This window comes from Oncorhynchus masou, chromosome 16 (genome assembly GCF_036934945.1).
Source record: "Oncorhynchus masou masou isolate Uvic2021 chromosome 16, UVic_Omas_1.1, whole genome shotgun sequence".
NCBI classification, from domain to species: domain Eukaryota; kingdom Metazoa; phylum Chordata; class Actinopteri; order Salmoniformes; family Salmonidae; genus Oncorhynchus; species Oncorhynchus masou.
Genome location: NC_088227.1, coordinates 21,565,242 through 21,587,430, shown reverse-complemented (window position 1 = coordinate 21,587,430; position 22,189 = coordinate 21,565,242). Strand labels below are relative to the sequence as shown.

Below are 22,189 nucleotides of genomic sequence, written 5' to 3'. Positions count from 1 at the left end.
TATTGGTGTGTGTTTAATTTCTTATCATTATGACAAGGATTACCTATTTTTGCTTTAGCAAATATTTTCATAGCCTTGCACGATATTCCTCTTCCCTCCCCCCCACACAATTTGCCTAAAAGGGAAATCTGTTTATTTCCTTCTCCTATGCCTTTGCATTTGACAATTTGCACCGATTTTTTTTCTTTTTTTAAACCAGCTGACATCCTTGGATCTGTTTTTAAAATACAGATATAAATGTAACCTAAGGTGCATTGAAGAGTTTCCCTTCAGTAGTGAAAATGTATAGGATGCAGTTGCTGCTTTTATTTTTTTACATTTTTATTAATCAGTGCCTTGTAGACATTCCCCTTTCTGCTGGTTATACCATGTGTAGTTTAAGATGTTATATGCAATATACACTGAGTATACCAAACATTAGGAACACCTTCTTAATATTGAGTTACTCCCCCTTTGGCCTCAGAACACCCTCAGTTTGTTGGGGCATGGACTCTACAAGGTGTCAAGTGTTCCACAAAGAGGCTGGCCCATGTTGACCCCAATGCTTCCCACAGATGTGTCAAGTTGGCTGAATGTCCTTTGGGTGGTGGGCCATTCTTGATACACCCGGCAAACTGTTGTGTGAAACCCAGCAGCGTTGCAGTTCTTGACAACTTCTGCACCAGGCACCTACTACCATACCCCTTTCAACGGCACTTAAATCTTTTGTCTTGCCCATTCTCCCTCTGAATGGCACATACACAATCCATGTCTCAATTGTCTAAGGCTTAAAAATACTTATTTAACCTGTCTCCTCTCCTTCATCTACAGTGATTGACGTGGATTTAACAAGTGACATCAATAAGTGATCATAGCTTTCTCCTGGATTAACCTGGTCAGTCCATGGAAAGAGCATGTGTTGTTGATGTTTTGTATAGTCATTTATATGACAAATGAATGCTGAATATCATTGAATGGTTACTCCAATGGTTATTCCAATCTGGCTTTCAATTGCCATGTACTCTTATAGTCCACCTGGCACAGCCAGAAGAGGACTGGCCACCCCTCAGAGCCTGGTTCCTATCTAGGTTTCATACATGGTTCCTGCCTTTCTAGGGAGTGTTTCCTAGCTACCCTGCTTCTACATCTGCATTGTTTGGGGTTTTAGGCTGTGGTTCTGTATAGCACTGTGTGACATCTGCTGATGTAAAAAAATAGCTTCATAAATACATTAGATTGATACCCCCCCACCTTTTATTCTAAAGCACAATCTTTTGCAGATATTTTTGTTAACTGTTTAATGTTGGTTAATAACTGATCCAAATGACGCATTCACATGCTAGTCGGAACTAGGAAACTCTGAAATGTCCGACTTGCTAACTGGTTGAACGTGGCACCCGTATAACTACAACCAGGTAGCAAGTTGGCCATTTCTGAGTTTCCTAGTTCCGACTTGCACGTGAACGTGGCAATATTCCTATTGGGAAATGTTAATATGATTTGTGAAATTATGTTCAGACAAAAGCTTGAAATAGTGTTTCTGCCCATGTTTTACTTTAAATTACAATAGCCTTACATAAGCATTTGGATAGCATATCTGTCTATTTGCTCTAGTATTGGTTTTTATTCTCCAAAGAAATGTAACTACAGTATGAGATGGTAAGACAAAAGTAGGTTGTGATGCCAATCTTCAGAAGTGATGGTTTGTAAATGGGCTGGTTATGAATGTGATATGTTCATGTGAGGAAATTAAATGCCCAAAGCTCTCCAATCAGTGGGTTTATTTGGTACAGTTAATAGTTTTAACTGGTCTGTGATCAGTTTACAATTTTAATTAAAATGTATTAACATTACATTTAAAGCAGAAAAGCTGATACTAGACCTGTCCCAAGAAGCAGCAAGTGGTCACATGACTCAATACGCTTTTCCACTGGTCAAGATCCATTCTGTGCCTTTATTTCCGGGAGTGCATCTTCAGATTGTCAGATCCAAGGTTCGTAAATGTCACTTCCATAATATTGTACAAACTAGACTTGTGTTTATAGATTTTTGTATTTGTCCATTAGGTAATTCGAAAGCTAGGTCGCTAACGTTAGCTTCAGTACATTAGCTAGCTAGTTGGGAGTTGCTGCTGTCACATTTGGGTGGGTATTCATTAGTCGTATTCCGTTGCAAAACGTCTTTGCAAACGGAACCGTTTACTCCAAACGTGGAACGTTTGCAGCGAAAACGAGAGTTTCTATGGGACATTTTCAATAAAGACTGTCCTCGTCTCGTTCTGTTTGATTCCTAGAGTAAACCAACGGAATCCCCTCATAATTTAGTTTAGGTTATAGACTAGCTCCTTAGTAATATTCACGTCTATTTAGTTGAGTTGGTAGCTATCTAGTAACGTTATACGAACAATGTAGTGTGGAAGAGGTTTACAATACGTCTTCTAGCAATCAGCCCACCCGTCTAGCCTACATAGTGAGAAGCTAGCGAAGCTTAGCCAAGCAGTTGTGCTAGCTGCTAGGCCATCAGTGTACACGTCAAGGCAAGACCGTCATTGATTGCTGTCATCAAGCCACAGCCAACAAGTAAGATACGTTTACTATCATATCACCAGTCTTTTATTTGTAGATAATCAGGCCAATTTATATGCAATTATGTATGTTTGAATATTGTTAATTGATGTCACTTTCCCTTTGCTTCATCTATCAGACATCCAGCTTTTACCATCCAAGCCACAGAATGACTCATTGGTTCCACCGAAACCCATTGAAAGCAACTGCACCTGTTTCCTTCAACTTCTATGGAGTTGCTGGTAGCCCATCAGCAAATAAGATATGCAAGTATGTACATGTGTACACTTTGCAATTGATATCCATTCTATGACAATTGACCCTTCGCTATGCCCCGCCCCCCTCGGTTACTCTTACAACATTTTTTTCCCAGGAAGCGCAATAGAGCTTGCCAGCTTGCAGGAAATGAGTTGCCTCAGGTTCGTTCAGCCTATCCTAAGGTGGACTCTGGTTTTGGGATAAATGCAGAAAATAAGTGAGGTTAACACAGGCTTAGGAGATCTTATACGCTTTGTCCTATGAGATAATATCAGTCAGTTAACCTGGCCTTTATGAATTATGAAGCCTTTATGTGCTTTTTTTTATTACTTAAATTCTTAGCTGATTTAGATTTTCTCATAGAACATCACGTATAAGATCTCCTAAGCCTGTGTTTAGCACAGACTTTATTTTCTGCGTTTATCCAAAAACCCTAAAAAAATGGTATTAATTTCCAAATAGGCTTTGTCCAACGAGCCATGGCGGAGTTTAGTGCCCACAAAAAGATGCCATTACTATTTCTCTCTATTCCTGAGTCAACTGCTGGCGAAATCCCCTGACAATGATCTCAAACTGTATTTCTAATACACAATGAAATTGAACTCGGACTACCCCTTACTAATCAGGAAACATTTGGGTATGTTGTGGTGGACTGGTATTACAAGTGGTTCACTGGAACCTGGTAAAATTATGTTTGTTTTATTCAACAGGTGGGTCTAATCCTCAATGTTGATTTGGTTAAAAACGCATTCCAGCAGGTGTCTATTCCACAAGTTACCACCGGCTAAATTTTTTACTTTAAATTGCCTATTTACTCTGTTCCATCTGACACTGCAATCCACTCTCTTATCAGCCCAGCCAGGCAATTTATAAACTTGATTTCCACTATAAAAAGCCTCTAGACATTATCTTACATTTATTTTAGACTAACATTTAGTTTTCAACAGCGGAGGTTTGTACAGACATTGCTGTCTGTCTCTCCGACATTTACACGTTTCAATATTCAAATTCGATCTCCAGCTGTCCCGTAGTAATGAACATGTCGGGAGGAGACAGACAGGTAGGCAGCTTTAGTCAGCCAGTCGAAACCATGAATCATCATAATTTTATGGGTACATACAAAGAACTATCAATAGAAAACAGGTAAAACGAAACGAAGTGCAGGTAGTTTAAAGTCTTTCCAGCTTTAGTTTGAAGTGATTGTGTTAGCTGTGTTGTAGGCTAGCTCTCGGTAAATACCCATTCAATTGCTGGGAGATTACACATGGGGTGTGCAACTGTCTTTATTTTTATAGTTTATTTGCCGTTAGTCACCACCTCCACACAAACTATTTTCTGGGTGTGCGCCAGCTCATGTTGTTTTTTTTGTAGGCTAGCTCTCGAACAAAAGTGTCCGGACGAGAGAGCACATTTTATAAGCCGGGGAAATCGCGCATCATTAGCTCATTGTTATGGATGTATCCAAATAAATGTCACTTGGAAACTGCTCATGCAAATGCAGCTACTTTGTTGTTGTCCTGGCTGCACTGTTTGATGTGACTGTAAGTTAGCCATAGTTGGCTAGCTAGCAAGCAAGGGATAAGAACGTTAGCAGCCAGAATGGCAATGGATAATTTTAGAATGAACAACTGGGTCACGTCCATAGATACAGAACAAAAAGACTGAACGACTGAGTCACGTCACTGGCAATGGTATCGATTGAACAAACTAGCAGCCGGCTTGGGTAGCATCCCTAGATTTGTGTCGGGACTACAGTACCAATTAAAAGTTTGGACACACCTAATCATTCAAGGTTGTTTTTTAAATTTGTACTATTTTCTGTATTATAGAATAATAGTAAAGACATCAAAACTATGAAATAACACATGGAATCATGTAGTAAACAAAAAAGTGTTTAAACAAATCAAAATATATTTTATATTTAAGATTCTTCAAACAAACACTTTTCCTTGATGACATCTTTGCACACTCTTGGCATTCTCTCAACCAGTTTCATGAGGCAGTGACCTGGAATGCATGTCAATTAACATGTGTGCCTTGTTGTCTGTACTTCTTAATGCGTTTGAGCCAATCAGTTGTGTTGTGATAAGGTAGGGGTGGTATACAGAAGATGCCCCTATTCTACAATGTAGAAAATAGTAAAAAATAAACAAAAACCCTTGACTGAGTAGGTGTACAAACTTTTGACTGGCACTGTATATTGTCAGGACCCGGTTACGAACCTGGGTCTCTGGAGTGAGAAACAGTCACTTAACCAACTGAGCCACGAATAGTCAGCAGAACCCAGAAGATGAGGCAGACACAGCAGTACTTAAGACGGTGTATTTAATAAAGTAAAAAGGAGAAGTCCTTCAATACAAAAATAGCAAATCCAAAAGGTGGTAGGAATAGCACAAAAAAGCCTCAAGAGATACTCAAAAACAAAAACAGAATTCCACAAGAGCATCCACCGGAATCGACAAGAATACACAGAACACTAGGGCTGGGTGCTAACATACAAACACAGAGCACAGAACTGAGGGAAACTAAGGGTTTAAATACAATCAGGGGAAACGAGGCACAGGTGCAAATAATAATGGGGAACAAGGGAAAAAACATAAGGTCAAAAAGCACAATGGGGGCATCTAGTGACCAATACCCGGAACAACCCTGGCCAAATCCTGACAGAATCCCCCCTAGGAACGGCTCCTGACGTTCCTACCAGCTCTCTCAGGGTGGAGGGCCCTGAACTGACGAATGAGGTCAGGGTCCAGGATGTCTTTGGCAGGAACCCAGGAGCGCTCCTCGGGACCGTAGCCTTCCCAGTCCACCAGATACTGCCAGGACCGCTGCACCCGGCGGGAATCCAGTATCCGATGGACGGTATAAGCCGGCTGGCCTCCAATGACACGAGGCGGAGGGGGAGGTCTGTCTGCCGGGACAAGGGGAGAAAAAACAACAGGTTTTAACAATGAAATGTGAAATGTGGGATTAATCTTAAGGGATCTGGGTAAGTGTAGGCGATAAGAAACTGGGTTAACTCTCCTGGCAACCTTGAAGGGACCGATGTATTTTTGGGACAGCTTGCGAGACTCCACCCGTAGAGGTAAGTCTCTTGTGGAGAGCCAGACTCTCTGGCCGGGGCGCAGGGTAGGCCCGGAAGGCGACGTCTGATGGCTTGTTGTTGGTACCTCTGTGAGGAACGCATAAGATTAAGACGGGTCTTCCTCCACATAAGCCGACAGCGTCTGACGAACTTCAAGGCTGAAGGCACTCTGACTTCTGCCTCCTGGTCCGGGAACAATGGAGGAGCATAGCCAAACTGACACTCGTGCGGGGACATACCAGTGGAGGAGGAGCGCAAGGTGTTGTGCGCGTATTCGGCCCAAACAATAAAGGATGACCATGTGGACGGGTTGTCACGAGTCATACATCGGAGGGTGGTTTCCAGCTCTTGATTCATCCTCTCTGTTTGGCCGTTGGACTCCGGATGGTACCCTGAAGATAGACTGGCAGAAGCCCCCATGAGTTGGCAAAAGGCCTTCCAAAACCTTGAGGCGAACTGGGGACCTCTGTCAGAAACCATATCTTGAGGAATGCCGAAGACTCGGAACACATGATTAATTACCAACTCAGCCGTTTCCTTGGCAGAAGGTAACTTAGTCAGATGGACGAACCTGGCCGCCTTTGAAAACCTGTCGATTATGACTAGGATAGTAGTATTGCCATGGGATGGAGGAAGTCCAGTAATAAAGTCCAATGAGATATGGGACCAGGGTCTGTGGGGAACAGGTAAAGGGTGAAGGAGTCCTTGAGGGCGGAGGTGAGAAGATTTGCCCTGGCAGCACACGGGACAGGCATTGACGAAAGTGGCGACGTCTTCTCTTATGGTAGGCCACCAGAACTTACGCTGGATGAACTCCAAGGTGCGACCTACGCCCGGATGACAGGTGAGGCGAGAGGAGTGCCCCCACAGAAGGACCTGAGTCCTCACTGCCTTGGGGACAAACAACCGATTGGCAGGACCTCCTTTCGGGTCCGGTTCGCTAGCTTGAGCACGTCTCACGGTATCCTCAACTTGCCACGAGATCGGAGCCACAATCTTAGCAGCAGGAAGGACAGGCATGTCCGTGTCATCTCGAATGGCAGGAGCGTAGACTCGGGACAGGGCATCCGGTTTGAGATTCTTCGACCCGGGCCGATAGGTGAGGATAAACTGGAATCGATTGAAGAAAAGAGACCATCTAGCTTGTCTAGAGTTCAACCGCTTCGCCTGCTGGATATACTCCAGATTTTTGTGGTCCGTAAGCACTTGAAACGGGTGAGAAGCCCCCTCGAGCCAGTGTCTCCATTCCTTCAATGCCATCTTAACCGCTAGGAGTTCACGATCCCCCACATCGTAGTTCCTCTCAGTCGGGGTAAGCCGGTGTGAGAAGAAAGCGCACGGATGAAGCTTCTTGTCTTCACCCCTCTGAGACAGGACAGCTCCAACACCAACCTCTGATGCGTCTACCTCCACCACAAATGGTTCATCCGTAGTCGGTAGTATCAGGATGGGAGCAGAGAGAACGCGCTGCTTGAGTCCTTGGAAGGCCGTCTCAGCTTCTCTTCCCCACAAAAACCTTGCATTGCCACCCTTGGTTAAAGCTGAGAGAGGGGCTGCCACCAAGCTGAAGTTCTTGATGAACTTGCGGTAAAAGTTTGTGAAGCCCAGGAAACGCTGAACTTCCTTAACGGATTTGGGGTGGGCCAATCCGCTACCGCCCCTACCTTCCTGGGGTCCATTTGGACTCGACCGGGTTCCACTACAAATCCCAGGAATTGTACTCGGGATGAATGGAATTCACATTTTTCCGGCTTAACGTACAGATGGCTGTCCAGGAGGCGTTTGAGTACTTGTCTGACATGCTTAGTGTGTTCTTGAAGGGAGCTCGAAAAGATGAGGATGTCATCCAAGTAAACGAACACAAATATGTTAAGCATATCCCTAAGCACATCGTTTATGAGCGCTTGGAACACCGCTGGGGCGTTGGTCAGGCCGAAGGGCATCACCAAGTATTCATAGTGACCAGTAGGCGTGTTGAAAGCGGTCTTCCACTCGTCACCAGGTCTGATCCGCACAAGATGGTATGCGTTCCGCAGGTCAAGCTTAGTGAAAACAACTGCTTCCTGGAGCAGCTCGAAGGCTGTGGCCATAAGGGGTAGCGGGTAACGGTTACGGACGGTTATGGCATTGAGTCCCCGGTAGTCGATGCAAGGACGTAATCCACCGTCTTTCTTGGCCACAAAGAAAAACCCTGCTCCCGCCGGGAGGTGGATGGACGCATGAGACCTGCTTCCAGAGCGTCCTTGATGTAGGTATCCATAGCAGCTCGTTCGGGTGGAGATAGGGAAAAGATCCGACCCCTGGGGGGCAAGTGCCCGGAAACAGGTCGATGGGGCAATCGTAAGGTCTATGGGGTGGTAGCATGGTGGCCCTCTGTTTGCTAAACACCAGTTTGAGGTCATGGTAACACTCGGGAACTCGGGTCAGGTCGATGGATTCTAAAGACTCGGGAGTAGAACTCGGGGAATTCTGGAAAATAAAGTAGCTTGGCACGTAGGACCCCACTGCTTGATAGTGCCCACAGACCAGTCGATGTGAGGGTTATGGCTGTGAAGCCAGGGGTATCCAAGGACGAGAGGGAACTCGGAACAGGAGATCAAATGAAAGTTCATCAATTCCTGGTGTTGTGAAACTGAAAGTCGCAAGGAGGTAGTGACATGAGTGACAAGTCCAGATCCCAAAGGGCTTCCATCCAATGTAGTGACCCTCATGGGTTCACTTAGAGGTTCAGAGGGAATGCCATTCTCCTTCGCCCAGACACCATCCATGAAGTTACCTGCGGCTCCAGAGTCTACCAAGGCTTGAAGGTGAAGCTTGTGGTTGTCCCAGGAGAGGGTGACTGGAATGAGCAGACGGGAGTTGGACGGATGGGAGGAGGTTATGTTTCCCGTTACAGTTCCCCCCGGTCTGTACGGGACAGACCGGGGGGAGCCCGGGACACGTGGAACGGAAATGGCCCGGTTTGCCGCAATATAGACAGCGTCGCTCCCTCATCCGGCGGTCTCTCTCAGCCTGGGAGATGCGTCCAATCTGCATGGGTTCCGATGGAGCCAGCGAGGATAAAGGTGGGGACTCGGAGCTGGGACTGATAGGGGCTAGAGGTCTACGGTTGAGTTCTCTCTCTCTCAGACGCTGGTCAATGCGTGAGGCCAACTTGATCAGGGACTCGAGATTGTCCGGTGGTTCCCGAGTGGCCAGTTCATCTTGGATAGTGTCGGAAAGGCCTTTCAGAAAGCACACCGTGAGCGCCTCGTTGTTCCAGCCACTTGCTGCTGCCACCGTGCGGAACTGGATGGCATAGTCCGTCACGCTGCGCCAACCTTGGTGGAGAGTCAGGAGCTGTTTGGCTGAGTCAGAACCACTGCTTGGGCCTTGAAACACTCGTTTGAATTCCTCAGCAAAGGCAGAGTAGCTGGCACAGCAGGAACTATGGGCATCCCACACAGCAGTAGCCCAGGCCAGGGCTTTTCCCGACAGCAGGGTGATGATATAAGCGATCTTAGACCGGTCGGTGGGAAACGACGAGGGTTGTAGCTCAAAGGAGAGAGAACATTGGGTGAGAAACCTTTTACAAGCACTTGGATCACCTGAGAACCGTTGGGGAGGTGGAAGACTAGGTTCAGCCAGGGGGTTAACTGCCATGGGTACGTGAATCTGAGGTACTGGGACGGAAACTGTTGCCGGGGTAAGACGATCAGATATTTGCTTAATGGAAGTCAGCATCTCCGACAGAAGATGAGAATGTCTAGCCATTAAGGCCTCTTGCTGAACCAGGGCGGCTTCGTGGCGTTGGACAGTCTCCTGGTGGTGGGACAGCATGGCAAAAAGGTCCTGGGAACTGGCTGCCTCTGGGTTCATTTTTGGCTCTGTGTTTCTGTCAGGACCCGGTTACGAACCTGGGTCTCCGGAGTGAGAAACAGTCACTTAACCAACTGAGCCACGAATAGTCAGCAGAACCCAGAAGATGAGGCAGACACAGCAGTACTTAAGACGGTGTATTTAATAAAGTAAAAAGGAGAAGTCCTTCAATACAAAAATGGCAAATCCAAAAGGTGGTAGGAATAGCACAAAAAAGCCTCAAGAGATACTCAAAAACAAAAACAGAATTCCACAAGAGCATCCACTGGAATCGACAAGAATACACAGAACACTAGGGCTGGGTGCTAACATACAAACACAGAGCACAGAACTGAGGGAAACTAAGGGTTTAAATACAATCAGGGGAAACGAGGCACAGGTGCAAATAATAATGGGGAACAAGGGAAAAAACATAAGGTCAAAAAGCACAATGGGGGCATCTAGTGACCAAAACCCGGAACAACCCTGGCCAAATCCTGACAGTATATCTTGTGGAAGGATGAGATAGTATGAATACATTCATAAAAATAACATTTTTAATATAAAATATATCAATCATTATTATTTTGAATAAAAGTGATAATGCCCTCAAAGCCGGTGTTTGGTGGATATATTGGCACGGTTTGTCAGCCCTCAACTTCGCCTCGAGCCTGGCATTATCACTTAAGTGGAGCTAGTAGAGGTCGACCAATTATGATTTTTCAGTACCGATTATTGGAGCACCAAAAAAAGCAGATTTTGTTTTTATTTATTTTAAATGTATTTTTTCTTTTCTTTATATGTGTGTGTGTATATATATGTATGTTTATTCTTTCATTACATTTTTTTATTTTATTTTACCAGGCAAGTCAGTTAAGAACACATTCTTATTTTCAATGACGGCCTAGGAACGGTGGGTTAACTGCCTTGTTCAGGGGCAGAACGACAGAGTTTTACCTTGTCAGCTCGGGGATTTGAACTTGTAACCTTTCGGTTACTAGTCCAATGCTCTAACCACTAGGCTACACTGCCGCCCCACTGCTGGAACCATTCCATATTTTATCTAACGGATGGCATCCATAAGTCTAAATATTGCTGTTAATTTGCAGAACCTTCAATGTAATGTCATAATTATGTACAATTCTGGCAAATTAATTACGGTCTTTGTTTGAAAGAAATGGTCTTCACACAGTTCGCAACGAGCCAGGTGGCACAAACTGCTGCATATACCCTGACTGCTTGCACGGAACGCAAGAGAAGTAACAATTTCCCTAGTTAAAATAAATTCATGTTAGCAGGCAATATAAACTAAATATGCAGGTTTAAAAAATATACTTGTGTATTGATTTTAAGAAACGCATTGATGTTCATGGTTAGGTACTAGAGGTTGACCGATTTAATCGGAATGGCCGATTTCAAGTTTTCATAACAATCGTAAATCGGTAATTTTGGATGCCGATTTAAAAAAATATTTTATTTATTATTATATTTTTACACCTTTTTATTTAATCTTTATTTGACTAGGCAAGTCAGTTAAGAACACATTCTTATTTTCAATGACGGCCTAGGAACGGTGGGTTAATTGCCTTGTTCAGGGGCAGAACGACAGATTTTTACCTTGTCAGCTCAGCGATTCAATCTTGCAACCTTACGGTTAACTAGTCCAATGCTCTAACCACCTGCCTCATGAGGAGCCCGCCTGTTAAGCGAATGCAGTAAGAAGCCAAGGTAAGTTGCTAGCTAACATTAAACTTAATTAATCATAATCACTAGTTATAACGACACATGGTTGATGATATTACTAGTTTATCTAGCGTGTCCTGCGTTGAATATAATCGATGCAGTGCGCATTCGCGAAAAAGGACTGTCGTTGCTCCAACGTGTACCTAACCATAAACACCAATGCCTTTCTTAAAATCAATACACAAAAGTATATTTTTAAACCTGCATATTTAGATAAAAGAAATCCAGGTTAGCAGGCAATATTAACCAGGTGAAATTGTGTCACTTCTATTGCGTTCATTGCACGCAGAGTCAGGGAATATGCAACAGTTTGGGCCGCCTGGCTCATTGCAAACTCATTTGCCAGACTTTTATGTAATTATGACATAACATTGAAGGTTGTGCAATGTAACAGGAATATTTAGACTGATGGATGCCACCTGTTAGATAAAATATGGAACGGTTCCGTATTTCACTGAAAGAATAAACGTCTTGTTTTCGAGATGATAGTTTCCGGATTTGACCATATTAATGACCTAAGGCTCGCATTTCTGTGTGTTATTATGTTATAATTAAGTCTATGATTTGGTAGAGCAGTCTGACTGAGCGATGGTAGGCACCAGCAGGCTCGTAAGCTTTCATTCAAACAGCACTTTCGGTGCATTTTGCCAGCAGCACTGCTGTTTAACTTCAAGCCTATCAACTCCTGAGATCAGGCTGGTTTAACGATGTGATGTGAAATGGCTAGCTAGTTAGCAGGGTGCGCACTAATAGCGTTTCAAACGTCACTCGCTCTGAGACTTGGAGTAGTTGTTCCCCTTGCTCTGCATGGGTAACACTGCTTCGAGGGTGGCTGTTGTCGTTGTGTTCCTGGTTCGAGCCCAGGTAGGAGCGAGGAGAGGTACGGAAGCTATACTGTTACACTGGCAATACTAAAGTGCCTATAAGAAGATCCAATAGTCAAAGGTATATAAAATACAAATGGTATAGAGATAAATAGTCCTATTATTCTTATAATAACTACAACCTAAAACTTCTTACCTGGGAATATTGAAGACTAATGTTAAAAGGAACCACCAGCTTTCTTATGTTCTGAGCAAGAACTTAAACTTTAGCTTTCTTACATGGCACATATTGCACTTTTAATTTCTTCTCCAACACTTTTTTTGCATTATTTAAACCAAATTTGAACATGTTTCATTTTATTTGAGGCTAAATTGATTTTATTGATGTATTAAGTTAAAATAAGTGTTCATTCAGTATTGTTGTAATTGTCATTATTACAAATACATGTTAAAAAATCGACCGATTTTAATCGGTATAATCATAATCGGTCGACCTCTTAGGTACACATTGGTGCAACTTGCACTTGTTAAATCATTACCCGTTTGACGAAGTAGGCTGTGATTCAATGATAAATTAATAGGCACCGCATCAATTATTTGCAACGCAAGACAAGCTAGATAAACTAGTAATATCATAATCCATGTGTAGTTAACTAGTGATTATGTTAAGATTGTTTTTTTTCTAAGATACGTTTAATGCTAGCTAGCAACTTACCTTGGCTTCTTGCTGTATAGTTATGTGTAGTTATTCTGTTGGAATCGATAGTCTCAGAGTTGAACCATTCCCACCAGTGTAGCCAATGTTCCACGTGGTTTGGTTAGGAATTCAAAAACCGAGGAATGCATTGTCTCTACTCAAACCTTAGCCCTCTCGGTAATCGAGGTACGCTTGGTCTGAAGTGGGCTTCTCCAGGTGGGGTTTATATTCGGAACAGCAGAAATGGGCTGTCCCATGACGCCAGATCAATGTCTGTGTTAATGGGGCGGGCCAATGACTTGGAATCCAATTCCCTTTCAAATTTAACTCTTTCATTAAACAGTTTAAAATTGCATAACATCATTTCGCAAATAGTTTAATCTTTACTCATTCATTTTATACAATAATTAGATGCAAATCTCATAACGGGACTCTTGTATAAACAGAGTTATGGTATTGTGGCTGTATTGTCTATCATGAGGTCACAAACATTAGACAAAATGGACCGGATGTAGCTGGATTCTCCACCGACCGTTTACACATTCTCCAAAACATGGATTTTGTTCAGTTCTCAAGTTCTGTGAGGTAGAAGAAGTTCCTTTGTTCTACTGTGAACCCTCTCTCTATACTGCATGGCCGGGAGGGAAGAGGGTCTCCTCAAGGAATTTACGACCTGAGATAACAGAGCCTGGGTGTAGGGGGAAGAGGGAGGTGGTGAGAGAGCGGGGGATGGTACTCGCTATACGCAAAGAAAGCCACGTCCTGACACCACTTTTGGAGCTAACTAGTGCTCTCAAATTGTATTATGATGTCGACAACATTGGAGTTAAATGTTATGCATACAACTTAGCTAGCTAACATACATTTTGAGAAAACAAGTTATATTAAGTAGCTATCTAGCTAGCATTAGCAATGTTTGGCAGTCAATGAGACAGCTAGCTAACCAGCTGAGGTGGCAAACAATGTAACAAGTATAATTTTGGATTAAAAAAATACTCCAACCACAGGCTCTGCATTTCAGGTAGTAGCAAGTACTCCTGGTGCACTGTTCAACTATTTAGCCATTTAAACATGTATTTTTAAAGAAAACTCTCCGGTTTTGCCGTACCCCTCACTGGCTTTCATGCGATTTAAACATGAGCGAATCCAAGGTGTCTGACTCGACAACAGTTGCTATCCATTGGAGCACTGCGATTGGTTGTCCAAAATTCTGCTGCGGGGCTTAGCGAAGGGTCAGTTGAGAACACATAATTGCTTGACCGTTTATATTTCTCTCCTCAATAGTGACTTGAGGACATTGAGGGCCAGACTCTTGGAGATGTTCACAGATACAACCTGCGATCCCAAGATCATGAAAAATGCCACAGATACTTATTTCTCACTCTTACAAGGTGAACTTGTGCTGTTTGTTTATGCCTTTTTTCCTCTGTCTTTAGCAGTGCTCACTGTTTTTTATAGTGTTTTTGTATGGTCTCTACACGCTGCTCATCATGCATCACTATTCCTTTTTTATCTATTATTAATCTGTTTCTGGTCTTTTGATTGCTTGACGTGACATAGGATTCATTGCATCTCTGGATGGCACCAAACAAGAGAACAAGCTTCGGTTCATGCAGAACTTCAAGTGGACTGACACTTTGCAAGGAAACACCCCAAGGTAAAGCCATCTAGCCCATAGGTGGTTTCACAGAGGTGGTTAGTTACCCCCATCAGCCCCACAGTCAGAGCTCTACACATACAACATACAGTAAATGGCAGTCAAGGTGTTAGTTACAGTACAATAGGTCGTTATCAATAAAATGCCACAATACGGTGCAGAGTGTTCAATGCTGCGGGGAAAGGAGACTCCCAGCTCTGCTAAAAACATTGACAACTGCGTGTCATTTAACCTCTTGAAACTCCCCATCCCGGATCCGGGATTGTGACTAAGCCTCAGGCTCATTAGCATAACGCAACGTTAACGATTTCTGAAAATCGCAAATAAAATTAAAATAATGCGTTTGCTCTCAAGCTTAGCCTTTTCTTAACAACACTGTCATCTCAGATTTTCAAAATATGCTTTTGAACCATAGAAATTGACTAATTTGTGTAAGAGTATGCAAAGCTAGCATAGCATTTTGTGTAGCATGTAGCACGCAACATTTTCACAAAAGCCAGATAACCAAATAAATAAAATCATTTACCTTTGAAGAGCTTCGGATGTTTTCAATGAGGAGACTCCCAGCCACATACCAAATGCGCAGTGTTTCCTGAAAGCGTCTGTGTGTAGGAGAAATCGTTCCGTTTTCTACATTGCGCCTGGCTACCGAAACGAACCGAAAATGCAGTCACCTACAACGTGAAACTTTTTCCGGATTAACTACATAATATCGACCGAAACATGGCAAACGTTATTTGGAATCAATCCTCAAGGTGTTTTTTCACATATCTCTTCATTGACATGCAGTTCATGGAAGCTTGCTTCTCTCTCTGTGCCCCATGGAAAAATACTGGCAGGTGACTTTTGCGCACCAATTTCGGCGCAGGACACCGGGCGGACACGTGGTAAATGTGGTCTCTTATGGTCAATCTTCCAACGATCTGCCTACAAATACGTCACAATGCTGCAGACACCTTGGGGAAACGACAGAAAGGGCAGACTCATTCCTCTTGCGTTCACAGCCATATAAGGAGATCATGAAAGACAGAGCCTCAAAAATCCTTGTCATTTCCTGGATGCCAAGTCATCTTGGTTTTGCCTGAAGCTCACGTTAAAGGGCACGCACAGAGAAGATATTTGTATTTCTGGACACGTCAGAGTGTTTTCTTTCGAACAGTAGCAATTATATGCATAGTCGAGCATCTTTTTGTGACAAAATATCTTGTTTAAAACGGGAACGTTTTTCTTCCAAAAATGAAATAGCGCCACCATAAGTGTAAGAGGTTAAGGGATTGTTAAATAAATGTTCACTATTTTGTTGTAATATCACCTCTTGAAGAGCATAGTCAGAACTACACATTTCCGATTATTCCATGCAAAACAACTGTGTAAATTTTGCTCTGTCATCAGTTATACAACAAGTAACTGCATGCTTTTCATGGTCAGTAAACATCAAATTATCAAGTAATTTCAGATACATCAGTGTAGCCTCACGGTATACAGTACCAGTCAAAATTACAGCCTTTGTTAGGAATAAATGGACTTCACACAGTTCGCAATGAGCCAGGCAGCCCAAACTGCTGCATATACCCTGACTGCTTGCACGGAACGCAAGAGAAGTAACAATTTCCCTAGTTAAAAGAAATTCATGTTAGCAGGCAATATAAACTAAATATGCAGGTTTAAAAATATATACTTGTTTATTGATTTTAAAGAAAGGTATTGATGTTTACAGTTAGGTACATTGGTGCAACGACAGTGCTTTTTCGCAAATGTGCTTGTTAAATCATCACCCATTTGTCTAAGTAGGCTGTGATTCAATGAGAAATTAAGAGGCACCGCATCGATTATATGCAATGCATGATATGCTAGATAAACTAGTAATATCATCAACAATGTATAGTTAACTAGTGATTATGTTAAGATTGATTGTTTTTTATAAGATAAGTTTAATGCTAGCTAGCAACTTACCTTGGCTTCTTGCTGCGTTAAATAAAGGTGTAAAAAAAAAAATCTACAAATCGGTGTCCAAAAATACACATTACCGATTCTTATGAAAACTTGAAATCGGCCCTAATTAATCGGCCATTCCGATTAATCGGTAAGGTTCCGCAGTTGACGGTTTTTGCTCTGACATGCACCAAGCGATGAGGTTGAAGAATTGTCTGTAGAGCTCCGAGACAAGATTGTGTCGAGACACAGATCTGGGGAAGAGTACCAACAAATGTAGCATGGTGGTGGCATCATGCTGTGTGGATGTTTTTCAGCGGTAGGAGCTGGGAGACTAGTCAGGATCGAGGGAAAGATGAACAAGAGATCCTTGATGAAAACCTGCTCCAGAGTGCTCAGGACCTCAGACTTGGGCATAGGTTCACCTTCCATCAGGACAACGACCCTAAGCACACAGCCATGATAACGCAGGGTTTCTGATTGACCTTTATTTATTTGTATTACATTTGCAAAAATGTCTAAACCTGTTTTTGCTTTGTCATTATGAGGTATTGTGTGTAGATTGAGGGGGGGAAATTATTTAGCATTTTTTAGAATAAGACTAACGTAACAAAGTGGAAAAAGTCAAGGGGTCTGAATACTTTCCGACTGCAATGGATAGGCTATCCTCACAAATCAAAGTTTACAAGATAAATGAATGTTTACTGAACATGAAAAACAGGCAGTTGCATGGTCTGATAGAGCTAAATGTAGAATAATTGTAAATGTGTAGTTCTGACTATGCTGGAGTTCTCCTTGCCACCCAGCAACTAAGTCAAATGCTCTGCACTGTATTGTGATGTTTAATTGAGAACTACCTATAGCCTTGTCTTTGTTCTTTTGTATTTCCAGCTGACATTTTATAAATGTGTTATTACTTCATTACTCAGGCTCAATATTTTATTTAGTTCTCTCACCTCAAACAGATGGTTCCGTCCATTATTGAAATACACGGTCTCTCTCCAATACTATTATTGTTATTAACATCCTGTCCCATTGTCCCTTTAGTGCCCAACAAGATGCTATTTTTGAACTGGTCTCCATGGCCTTCAATGTTGCAATTTGGCACGCCAAGTTTGCCTCAAGACTTGCAGGAAAGGAAAAGTATGTTTATTTTCTGCTTTACTAATTTATTCTCATACAATATATCTCAATATGCAAGAAAGGTCATTTATGACCTTGCTGTCATTTCACACTTGTTCCATTGACATATCAATATTGTAAAGGGAACATATTAACATTCTAATTTTCACCCCTTTTCAGTGTAACTGAGGTAGAAGCAAAAGATGTCCACAGGAGCCTGAAATTTGCTGCTGGGATTTTCAAGCACCTCAAGGTGATAAGCTTATTTTGTCTCTGTATAATGACAATAATTATATTAATATGTTTTATTTTAAAAGCTTTTCAAGACACCTAAAGTCACTTTGCATAGTGAGATAATCAGCAAGTAAAAAAAAAACACACTGATAAACCCATCAACTATGGTTCCCATATTGCCCACTTTACATTAACCTCAACACATGGTGAACAATGTGAATACATTACAGTATCATCAACCTGAACCCAAGTTTCTGGTTGTTGGTGTATGGTTGTGTCTGGCAGCAGACCCGTCCTCCTCTCTGGTCTCTCTCCTGTAGGAGGTCTACATCCCCCGCCTCATCACCCCAGCGGAGAAGGGCCCGGGACCTAGACCCCAGAGTCATGGACACCTACATGGTCCAGTGCAAAGCAGAGGCACAGGAAGGTAGCTACACTGGACTCAGTCCACTTCTCTGCATAATTATTAGGGTCAGGAGCTGACAACGTGTCTTGGCAGGGAAAACTCTGTCATAAGACTCCAATCTCATGGCAGTGTGTATGTGGGATTACACTGAGTGAGAACAGGACTTACGATATCATAATGCTGTAAAATTATATCAGCAGTTGTTAACTTAATTTTATGTTTGTAGTGATGATTGCCAGAGCGATTGAACTCAAGCATAACACCACTCTCATTGCAGCCTTGGCCTTCGAGACCGCAAACTTCTACCAGAAAGCTGGTAGGTATTTAGGGGTTTCCTGTCACATCCTGACTTTGTTTCATTTTTTGTAATGATCTTATATAGGAATGTCTTGATCTAACCACTGTTTGTCCTGCTGATCACTCAAAATAATGATATCCTCTCGGTCTTCACAGACCACACACTGAACACCCTGGAACCAGAGTGCAGCAGTAAGTGGAGGAATTACCTCCAGCTGAAACAGCACTTCTACATGGCCTATGTATGTCCTTGAGCAGTCTAGACAGTTGAGTTTGTTTGTTTTGATTGTTCTGTAAATGCTAAGATACTAATTCTAACGATGCTATTATTTGTCACTTCTAGGCATATTGCTACCATGGACAAACTCTCCTCGCGAGCGAAAAGTGTGGTGAGTCAATAAAATCTCTCCAAGAAGCAGAAAAGTGTTGGTATTTCTGTGCTAGATTGTGTTTTGCATTTTTGAAGCACTACACAGATGTCTCTTCATCTTAACAATTGTAAACACGTATACCGCATGCTTGCTGTGTTTAGGCTACTCCAGAGCCGAGGCTCTGTGCAAAGAGTACCGTCAGACCTAAGGGCCGGGTAGCACAGCCAAGCCCTCTGAGCAGCTCTTCTTCACCACGCTGGGTGGCCTGATCAAAAATACATTGCAAAAGTGCGAGAGAGAAAATGGATTCATGTGAGTCACACACACATCCAGAATAACATTTATTTGTGTATAGTAAATAACAGTAAGTAGTTGTAGCATTTATGCACAAATTTCATTGCTCCAGATACTTTCACAAGGTCCCAGCCGAGGTGCCCCAGCTGGAGCTGAAGGCTAGCTATGGCCTGGCCGAGCCAATATCCTTTGAGTTCCCAGCCGTCAGCGAGCAGTGCACCCCTGAAGTCTACACCACTTTTGACCTCACCAAGGGGGCCAAAGCTGAGAAGGTAATGCTGCTCAGACATTTGGCACTGCAACAGATAATTTGGTTACTATAGCTTTGTCTTCACATATTTTGTCAGGTTACTGATAATAATCATGTAAAAACACACAGGATTTTGTTAATTTTTTTTGTCTGGTTCTGGAACAAATGGTTTCACATTTTTTCCCTCTGGCCATTTTGATTGCAGGCCAAACCCAAGCAGGAAGAAGAGGTTGAGCCAATGAAGGAACCAGATTTGATGCCTCAGAAAGATACAGGGTGCCTCATATCATAAACACAGAGGGGGGGAGGGGGTGACAAGAAAAACATGACTGCATGGATTTATTGATGCATTAGTTTGTTTTATCTGTATTGTTTTATGATCAGTGATTTACAGTAGTATGACCATCTGTTGTAGTTCATTTTATACATAGAAAACAACTATTTTTTTTGTGTTCGTGATCAAATATTATTGGGCCAGACTTTATATTTGAAATGTTCTCTCACTCGTCCTGTTGGGGATTTTGGATCTTTATTTTTTGCTGTCATTTAAGAAACGGACAATTAACATAGTAAGAACTTATAACACTCCACGACGATTATCCAATCATTTGTATGTTTTCAATTTTATTTTTCAATCGCTGAGATTCTCTAATTGAATCACAGTTTTTTTGCAACTGAAAGGACACTGTACACACATGATCACATTATTCATACCCAAGGCTAGTCATTGCTGGGTATGGCCTGTATTTATGATAATAACCATTGTCTAATATTCCCCTCTTTATTGGAGACTTGAAGAATAGGCGGTGCTTGTATTGGGTCAAAATAACCTGAACAAGGCTGGCTGTTCAGTAGGAACATGGAATATCATCTGGGAAGTTCTCAGGAAAGCTCGATGTTCTAAATATAAATGTCACGCATGACGACTCTGCATGAGAGAGGAGCAGGCCTGTTTTACACGAAACCTTTGAACGTTCCGTAACATTGTGCCCTATGGAAGGTGATGTAGGTCTTCCTGACGCTCAGAAATGTGTTGTAAAAAAAAAAACTCTTGACTAGTGGCCATGGTTGCTGGTTTAAAGGATCAACTTCCGGTGAAACTGGGGGGCGCGCAAATCAAAATATTTTTCCACCGGCACAGGTTTCATATGTTCACATATAACGATTAAATATTCACTTACTTTTTGAAAATCATCCTCTGATTTGTCATCTAAAGGGTCCCAGCTATAACATGTAGTGTCGTTTTGTTAGATAATATCCTTCTTTATATCCCAAAAAGTCAGTTTAGTTGGCGCCATCGATTTGAGTAATCCACTCGATCAACTTGCAGAGAAAATAATCTGAAAATCTACCCCTAAACTTTGTTTCAACGAGTCAAAAAACGTTTCTATTTACTCCTCAGATACCGTAAAATGTAATCAAACTATAATATTTATTTAGGCAAGAAGTATGTTCAATAGGAAACCGGTTTTAGCAGATGTGTAATGTCTTCATGGTGCGCCCAAACACAAATTTCCAAGACGTGTCCTTCTAAAACTGATATTTCTCATTCGTTTTTAGTTGCAAGCCTGAAACCTTGAACATAAACTGCTGACACCCTGTGGAAGCCATAGGAATTGCATCCAGGGAGCTAATTTTCAATATGACCTTTCTCTTGCATTTCTAAGAAGATGGTCTCTCTCAAAAAAAAATCTGTTTGGTGTACCTTTGGATTTTCTCTTACCATTTCTTTTGTTATATTCTCCTACATTATTTTAACATTTCTACAGACTTCAAATGTTTTCTTTCCAATGGTACCAAGTATATGCATATCCTGGCTTCAGGGCCTGAGCTACAGGTAGTTTACTTTGGGCATGTCATTCAGACAGGAAGTGTAGAAAAAATGGGCCTATCCCTAATTAAGACTGGATTTATTAGTGATCGACAAGTGCAGGAACACTAGAGTAATGGTTAATGAAGAAAGAAATGGACTTGACAATCTGACATCATATTTGAATGACAATCATAACCCGCTTAAACCATTTCAGTGAAGGGAGTAATGTTGTATTATGGCACATTATTTTACATATGGAAAATTGTTGAAGTAGCCTACTATGTATGTAAATTAATCAAATGAATTACAAATGTTTGTTTTCTGTAGATGACAATGATATACATATTACTGTAGTTTCTAGAGTACTGATTCGCTGTAATTGCCTAAGAGTTGTTTTTGAAAGTATGTTAATGACAGCTAGCATCTACTGAGGAGGTACAATAGGGGAAAACGTAAACCTCCAGTATGGTATACTAACTTGCCAATCAATTTAGAAAATTGTGCATTCTTTCTGTTCAACCTCAAAGCACATTATAATGCCTTTGCACTTTAAATCTTAATAGTCACACAGAAATTAAGGCATATACAACATGTATGTTCTCTACAATACCTTTTTATTATTGGAACAATTCATTTTCACATTTTAAGGACCAATTAGATATATTTTTAATTAACACATTTATGAAAACAGCTTGCTGTATCATAATGTTTACACAAGTCAACCTGAAGGTCATTACTCTTTCATCTAATGGTGCTCTTCATGGAAAATGTTTAAAATAAAATGTCAAGAAACCTTGGGTTACTATTTTATGTCGCAATCGAACAC

General features: G+C 42.0%; 1 pseudogene; it reads left to right on the top strand.

Annotated features, from left to right (window-relative positions):
• Positions 1–26: 26 nt before the first annotated feature.
• On the top strand, positions 27–22,156 carry LOC135557654 (BRO1 domain-containing protein BROX-like; annotated as a pseudogene).
• Positions 22,157–22,189: the final 33 nt, after the last annotated feature.